The sequence below is a fragment of the Schistocerca gregaria genome, chromosome 1 (genome assembly GCF_023897955.1).
Source record: "Schistocerca gregaria isolate iqSchGreg1 chromosome 1, iqSchGreg1.2, whole genome shotgun sequence".
NCBI lineage: Eukaryota > Metazoa > Arthropoda > Insecta > Orthoptera > Acrididae > Schistocerca > Schistocerca gregaria.
The window spans coordinates 317,716,798-317,725,261 of NC_064920.1; positions in this window are offsets into that span (position 1 = coordinate 317,716,798).

The window sequence follows — 8,464 nt, forward strand, 5'->3', positions numbered from 1 at the left end:
ATTCCAAATGCTGGACCTGTGCTCAAGTACAGGCCTCATTAGCCTCTGATAGGCTGTTTCCTTCAGAGAAGTCCTGCATATTTCCACAAGCCTTCCAGTAGTTCTAACTCGTCCATTCACCCTCCGTAGTACTGATTCTACGTGTTGTCTTGTTTGATATCGCCAGTTAGTATTACCGTTTAACTATGGTCCTATAACAATGTAGCAAAGCTGGAAAATACCAGCTCGTTGTCTCCCAGTTCGACTTGCTTCTGCAAGACAAGAAGTGAATCGAAAACCCTGCAGTGGCTCGCTCCCTGTAGCGAAACGCTGGTTGCAACTTACTCCCCTCTCTGCTGTCGCCCTCAAATGGCTCCACCGCTGTTCCCCTCCCCCAGCAAACACATGTCCATTGATCTGGCGGTTTCGCAGGACCACTAAAGTTCCCCCGCAGCATTTGCATTTCAGGCTACTAAAAGAAGCGATTTTCTTATATAGTGCCCATCGTATTGTCAACAGTACGATTAGAACGTAATTTAATTGCATGTCTTGCAGAGACAACTGAAACATAAAAACAAAGATAATACTTGTTTTGTGCTCTAAGTAATTTTGTAATTAATGACGATATTCCGAATGAAGTCGATTATGTTACAACGACAGGAATTTTAACCAAAATTAGTCAACCCGATCGACAGTTTTCTATTTCGTCGCGATAAATTAGGTACAGAAGGTTTGAAAGATTTGGCCATAGGCATCAATCTAAGTTAGGAAATTTTGTTAACTAAAGGTAACTCATTTCAGTACAGCAACAGTAAGACAAGGAACAAAAGAATCCCTTATTATGCAAGTAATGTTGCCACGAATACACAAAAAGGATAGATCAGTTTCTTCAATATCCATAGTGTTTTATTTGTAGATGGAATTGTGCACGTTTAAAGACGGCATGAGGAACTTCGAAATTGTCTCTGCCTCGTGATGACTGGGTGTTGTGTGATGTCCTTAGATTAGTTAAGTTTAAGTAGTTGTAAGTTCTAAGGGACTGCTGACCATAGATGTTAAGTCCCATAGTGCTCAGAGCCATTTGAACCATTTGAACTTCGAAACAAACACAGAAGTCAAACTGATAAAGTTTGCCTTACGGTAAAATTGACCGACAAGTCACTCGACCTGAATCTTTAATTTTGTAGTTCAGTAACTAAACAAAACTACTGGGAACAACGAAATATATGTGATAAATATTTTGGTCCTGGAACAAAAACCATAACAATTCTTCGTTTCACTAGCTTCCTTACGAAGACGAGTGGAAGTACGAACTGCTTTTGTTCTTTACGATGAGATTCCACCGCATGGTTCTAACCGCACTGTAGTATTGCCCATGGACGTCAAGCTTCAACAAAGAAGAGCTCTTAAGTACAGTTCAGCTTCTTACATCCAATTGTGGACCTTCAGTAAAATGCCAAATGATACTACATTCTAAGCAAACTTGTTCTTCCGTAAAGTAGTTTTAACCTCAATTAGAAGACATCTAAATGCTAACTGGTTCTGCATAATTATCTTACCCCTTATTAAGAACTCCATGTCCGCAGCTGGTGGTTGTGCGGTAGCGTTCTCGCTTCCCGCGCCCGGGTTCCCGGGTTCGATTCCCGGTGGGGTCAGGGATTTTCTCTGCCTCGTGATGACTGGGTGTTGTGTGATGTCCTTAGGTTAGTTAGGTTTAAGTAGTTCTAAGTTCTAGAGGACTGATGACAATAGATGTTAAGTCCCATAGTGCTCAGAGCCATTTGAACCAAGAACTCCATGAAAAGAGCATGTTATAGGATGCCCTACATGTGTTGTTCTTTATCCATGAACTTATTAACAGCAAACATGACGCAAAATATACACTACTGGCCATTAAAATTGCTACGCCACGAAGATGACGTGCTACAGACGCGAAATTTTAACCGACAGGAAGAAGATGCTGTGATATGCAAATGATTAGCTTTTCAGGGCATTCACACAAGGTTGGCGCCGTTGGCGACACCTACAACGTGCTGACATGAGGAAAGTCAACCGATTTCTCATACACAAACAGCAATTGCCCGGCGTTGCCCGGTGAAACGTTTTTTGTGATGCCTCGTGTAAGGAGGATAAATGCGTACCATCACGTTTCCGACTTTGATAAAGGTCGGATTGCAGCCTATCGCGATTGCGGTTTATCGTATCGCGACAATTACTGCTCGCGTTGGTCGAGATCCAATGACTCTTAGCAGAATATGGAATCGGTGGGTTCATGAAGGTAATACGGAACGCCGTACTGGATCGCAACGGCCTCGTATCACTAGCAGTCGAGATGACAGGCATCTTACCCGCATGGCTGTAATGGATCGTGCAGCCACGACTCGATCCCTGAGTGACCGTTTGCAAGACAACAACCATCTGCACGAACAGTTCGACGACGTTTGTAGCAGCATGGACAATCATCTCGGAGACCATGGCTGCGGTTACCCTTGACGCTGCATCACAAACAGGAGCGACTGCGATGGTGTACTCAACGACGAACCTGGGTGCACGAATGGCAAAACGTCATTTTTTCGACAGAATCCATGTTCTGTTTACACCGTCATGATGGTCGCATCTGCGTTTGGCGTCATCGCGGTGAACGCACATTGGAAGCGTGTATTTGTCATCGCCACACTGGCGCATCACCCGGCGTGATGGTATGGGGTGCCGCGCGGTATTAGCCGAGCGGTTTAAGGCGCTGCAGTCATGGACTGTGCGGCTGATCCAGGCGGAGGTTCGAGTCCTCCCTTGGGCATGGGTGTGTGTGTTTGTCCTTATGATACTTTAGGTTCAGAAGTGTGTAAGCTTAGAAACTGATGACCTTAGCAGTTAAGTCCCATAAGATGTCACACACATTTGAACTTTTTTTTGGTATGGGGTGCCATTGGTTACACGTCTCGGTCACCCCTTGTTCGCATTGACTGCACTTTGAACAGTGGACGTTACATTTCAGATGTCTTACGACCCGTGGCTCTACCCTTCATTCGATCCCTGCGAAACCATACATTACAGCACGAACTCATGTTGCAGGTCCTGTACAGGCCTTTCTGAATACAGAAAATGTTCGACTGCTGCCCTGGCCAGCACATTCTTCAGATCTCTCAGCAACTGAAAAACGTCTGGTCAATGGCGGCCGAGCAACTGTCTCGTCACAATACGCCAGTCACCACTCTTGATGAACTGTGGTATAGTGTTGAGCTGCATGGGCAGCTGTACCTGTACACGCCATCCAATCTCTGTTTGACTCAATGCCCAGGCGTATCAAGGCCGTTATTACGGCCAAAGGTGGTTGTTCTGGGTACTTATTGCTCAGGATCTATGCACCCAAATTGCGTGAAAATGTTATCACAAGTCAGTTCTAGTATAATATATTTGTCCAATGAATACCCGTTTATCATCTGCATTTCTTCTTGGTGTAGCAATTTTAATGGCCAGTAGTGTATCAATAGTTGTAATCAATTTTTAGAAAATGAAATGTAGTATTAGAGGCTGTGTTTTTATTGGTGTGTAGCTAATTTCTTATTTCCGTTCAAAAGTTACTTGATTGTGCAGTTTATTACACGACACCCATGGTGCTCTAAAGTAGTAATAAGTATAATGTGCATTTGAAACACTATTTCCGCCGTTATATCTATTATTTCCATGGGTTGAGCGTCACATTTACATCCGCTTAATTAATTTGTTGATGTGCCAAAGCAAGATTTAGTAGAGAAGTACATACTATTTTCCCTGCGACACTTTATTGGAAACCAACCACAGACTCTTTAAGCTTTCGCCGACGTGCAACCATTTTTTTCTTGTTCACATAGTATAGCAGGACAGGCAAGTACTTTAACGATTCAGTATGCGTGAAAATTGCTAATGCTGTTCTATGTATATCCTGTATAGAAGCTGCGATAGTGCATGTGATGTGAGACGACCACCATAAACTCATTACATTTAGGTATCTAGAGTTAGGAAGCAAAAAATTGGAATTAAAATAGCTGAGATAAATATATCGGGCAGTCCTATGAACTCGAGACAAATGTGGAAAAAGTAAGTAAACGTTTTGTAATTTCAAAAATAATCGCCATAAATGTTAGTACATTTATCCTACTGTGAGTCAAGACGGTCAAAATCCTCCATGGAAAAACGTTAGCGGTCGCCTATGGAATCATTATCGTATCCAGCTGTGCATCTCTTCGCACGAAGCACATCGATGGCCGCGAATGTCTTTCTTCAGTGCTCCAAAAATATGGAAATCACATGGGGAGAGATCGGGACTGTTCTATGCGGCGTACTCAATGTATGTAATGGCTGCTACACTGCAGTAGCGCCTGCATATTATTATTATTAGAGCTATGCACATTATTATTACTGCTATAATTGTTATTATTGTTATTATTAGTAGTAGCAGTGGTCAGACATAACAAATGTAGTGCATAAATTTTAATTTGGTTGATTTCAAATAGGTATGCGGAACGTGGGTGATGCAACTGTCAGTAAGGAGAGGAGTGGGGCAGAGAAATCATATTTCGTAACAAGTGTCTATCCTCAGTGTGGATAGTCAGCTTCCTTTTGCGAAAGGGAGTTCTTGGTAGCACGATGCACTGAGAATTGCTTCATAGTCGTATAAAAAAGTGTTGTTAGAAGTAAGCAGTTCCAGTTGTCTTAATGATCAATAGTTCACGGTTAAAAAAAATTTAAAAACACAAAAAGCTACAAAAACAAAATGTAATTTACCTTTCTTCGTTTTAAAAAGGGAAATGTTTAAAGAAATTGGTTTTTCATTCTGAAGTGTATTTAGATCTTATGCTTATGATGGTGGTGGGGGGGGGGGGTGAGGTGGGGAGAGGAATAGGTAGTAGCTGACATCTGATAGAACTCAGGGGTAATGGTATCAGAAACGTTGGGAACCACTACTCTACTAGATATACAAGGTTGTTTAAAAAAACTATCCCGAAAGATTTTCCGTAATTTTGAGTTAACATAATCAAAACAGTAAAGAGATAATTATTAGATTACCACAAATTAATTTTAACTCCAGGAAAATTTGTTCAAATGAAGCACAGAGAAATACTGACTCTGCCGACATTATCTGTTTGCTTTGAACTATGAGATCATCAAATCAATTGACCTTGACCCCGACCTTAGACTACTCCAAAAATCAGTCTGTTGCTGGAACCTACGTTAAAAAAATGTTGTCACTGCTATGTTGTTTGTGCACGTATGACGTCGCACGCCTCGTCATGGGTTAGAGTCGACGTCCAGAATCGGTAGGAACACACCACCCAAAGACAGGACGCAGATGATCGCAATCCTAATACTTGTTTAAGTGTGTATCGAAAGATCTAAAAGGTGTTTCACTATTCATGCTACACATTTCTAGAAGTTATAGAGCGGACTTAGTAGATCAAGTATTACGTAGGAACTGATGTCCGGAAACGTTATCCAACGAGACTACAGAGTGCGGCACCTGTAAATGTATTTATATACAGGGTGAGTCCATGATGAGGTATCATACTTTCGAGGAGGATGGAGAAGAATAAATGTAGTAATTTGAGGAAAGAGTCCCTGTGCTGGAAACGAACGAGTCGAAAGTTATAAGCGAAAATTGTTCCGATAGCTCTGACAGGAGAATACGTGTGCAGTTACTGTTGTTGCTAAGATTCTAGGGTAGGCAGCTTTCAGGGTGGTGGTATGGACCACAACAAGAAAACATGTCTGATAAACATGGGCTCTGAAATACATTCCTTAAGAGCTACGAGCACTTGTTCAGTAGAGTAAGTGGGCTCACAGTAGCGAAGATGAACGAGTGCTCATAGCTGCGCAGATATGTAGATGGTGTGTCAAAAAGAATCATCCGATTTTAAAAAATCATAACTGTTATGTTATTTGAGGTACGTGCGTGAACAACGTACTGTTGAAAGTTTTACTTGGTTCCCGTTAGGTAGAAGCAGTGTGGGCCCACTTCAGTTCTAGTAAAAATGTTATCGGGACAACAGAAAGCATTTTGCGTTCTACGTTTTGAGCAGTGCGGGTCAGTAATAACTGTCCTGCGTGACTTTCGTACGAGGTATGCTGTGAATCTTCCTACAGCACACAGAATTAGACGATGGCATGCACAATACCGAGAAACAGGTCGTGCGTGTAAAGTCAAATCGTCGGGCCTCGTCAAGAGTCTGACATAGACGTCGAACGCATCCGCCGTAGTTTCACAAGGAGTTCGGAGAAATCCATTCTCCGGGCAGCTCGACAGCTCAATTTGCTCCCGATGTCCGTTTTCCGTGTGCTGCGTCTACGTTTACACATGAAACGATACAAAATTCAGCTACTGCAAGCTCTTCGTGAAGGTGGCAAACAACGCGTGGAGTTCTGTAATGTCGTTCTTGGCAAAATGGACAAGACAGTTTTCTTCCATGCTTGGCGTTTAATGACAAGGCTACATCTCATTTAAATGGAAAGGTGAATCGTCATAATGTGACAATATAGGGTACAGAACAATCACATGGAGTTGTACATCATCAGAGGGAGCCTCCAAAATTTAATGTGTTTTGTATAGTTTCGCAGGAAAAGGTGTATGGTCCATTTTTCTTTGCCGACAACATTGTTACAGCAAGCACGTATCTCGATATGCTTGAGAACTTTCTTTTCTCACAGTTATAGATTGATTCGACCGACTTTATTTACCAACACGATAGGACACAGCCACACTGGCATATGGAAGTTTGGGAATTTTTAAATCAAGTAATTACTGAACAATGATTGGGTCGCACTGGACCAAATGTTCAAATGTTCCAATGTGTGTGAAATCTTATGGGAATTAACTGCTAAGGTCATCAGTCAATAAGCTTACACACTACTTAACCTAAATTATCCTAAGGACACACACACATACCAATGCCCGAGAGAGGACTCGAACCTCCGCGGGACCAGCCACACAGTCCATGACTGCAGCGCCTTTACCGCTCGGCTAAATTGTTCAAATGGTTCAAATGGCTCTGAGCACTATGGGACTTAACTTCTACGGTCATCAGTCCCCTATAACTTAGAACTACTTAAACCTAACTAACCTAAGGACATCACGCACATCCATGCCCGAGGCAGTATTCGAACCTGCGACCGTAGCGGTCGCGTGGTTCCAGACTGTAGCGCCTAGAACCGCTCGGCCAAACAGGCCGGCTCCGCTCGGCTAATCCCGCGCGGCTCCAAATGATTCAGCCTTACATTACTGGCCTCCAAGGTCACCGGACCTGAGTCTATGTGATAATAGGGTTTATAAAAGATTCCGTTTATGTGCCTCCGTTACCAACAACTATGAATGAACTGAGACATTGCATAACAGCAGCTGTGGAAGCTGTAACTCAGGACATGCTCGCTGCAGTGGGGAACAATTTTAATACCGGATTGACATATGCCGTGCATCTCAAGGGGGGCATATTGAATATCTATGATGAGGTGTGAAAAAACCTTTTTGAGTTTCACGTTAATGTTCAAACGTCTCTGAGCACTATGAGACTTAACATCTGAGGTCATCAGTCCCCTAGAACTTAGAACTACTTAAACCAAACTAACCTAAGGACATCGCACAGATCCATGCCCGAGGCAGTATTAGAACCTGCGACCGTAGCGGTCGCGCGGTTCCAGGCTGAAGCGTCTAGAACCGCTCGATCAGAACGACCGGCGCTTCACGTTTATCAAAAAACAAAATTCATTGTATATGTTTATTATGTTCAGAAATACAGACGTGCCAAATCGGGTGATTATGTTCGATACACCCTGTATTTTTAAGTCCATGTTTACTAGACATTTTTTCTCGTTTTGGTCCATACTACCATCTCTGAAAGTTGTATACGCTAAATTGTTAGCAACACAGTATATGTACGTGTATTCCACTGTCAGAGTTATCAGAATGATTTTCGCTTTTAACTTTCGACTCGTTCATTTCCAATCGATAGACTCTTAACTATAATTGACTCATTCCTCCGTTTCCATCATCCTCGAAATTTTATAAGATCATCACGCAATCACCCTGTATTACACAAACATTTACAGCGCCAGTTACTTTGACACTCTGTAGCGTCTTTGGATGTCGTTTCTGAACGTGGGTTTCTTTGTAAAACTTGATCTACTGAGTTTCCTCAACAATCTCTAGAAGTGTGTAATATGAACTGTGAAACACCTTGTATAGCCTTCATGGAAAAGGAACGGTATCTTCATCCTCACGCCGGCCTGAGTGGTCGAGCGGTTCTAGACGCTACAGTCTGGAACTGCGCGGCCGCTACGGTCGCAGGTTCGGATCCTGCCTCGGGCATGGATGTGTGTGATGTCCTTAGGTTAGTTAGGTTTAAGTAGTTCTAGGGGACTGATGACCTCATAAGTTAAGGCCCATAGTGCTCAGAGCCATTTGAACCATTCATCCTCACGAATTTTCTGTCGTACTTTTGCTAAACTTCTAAACCAA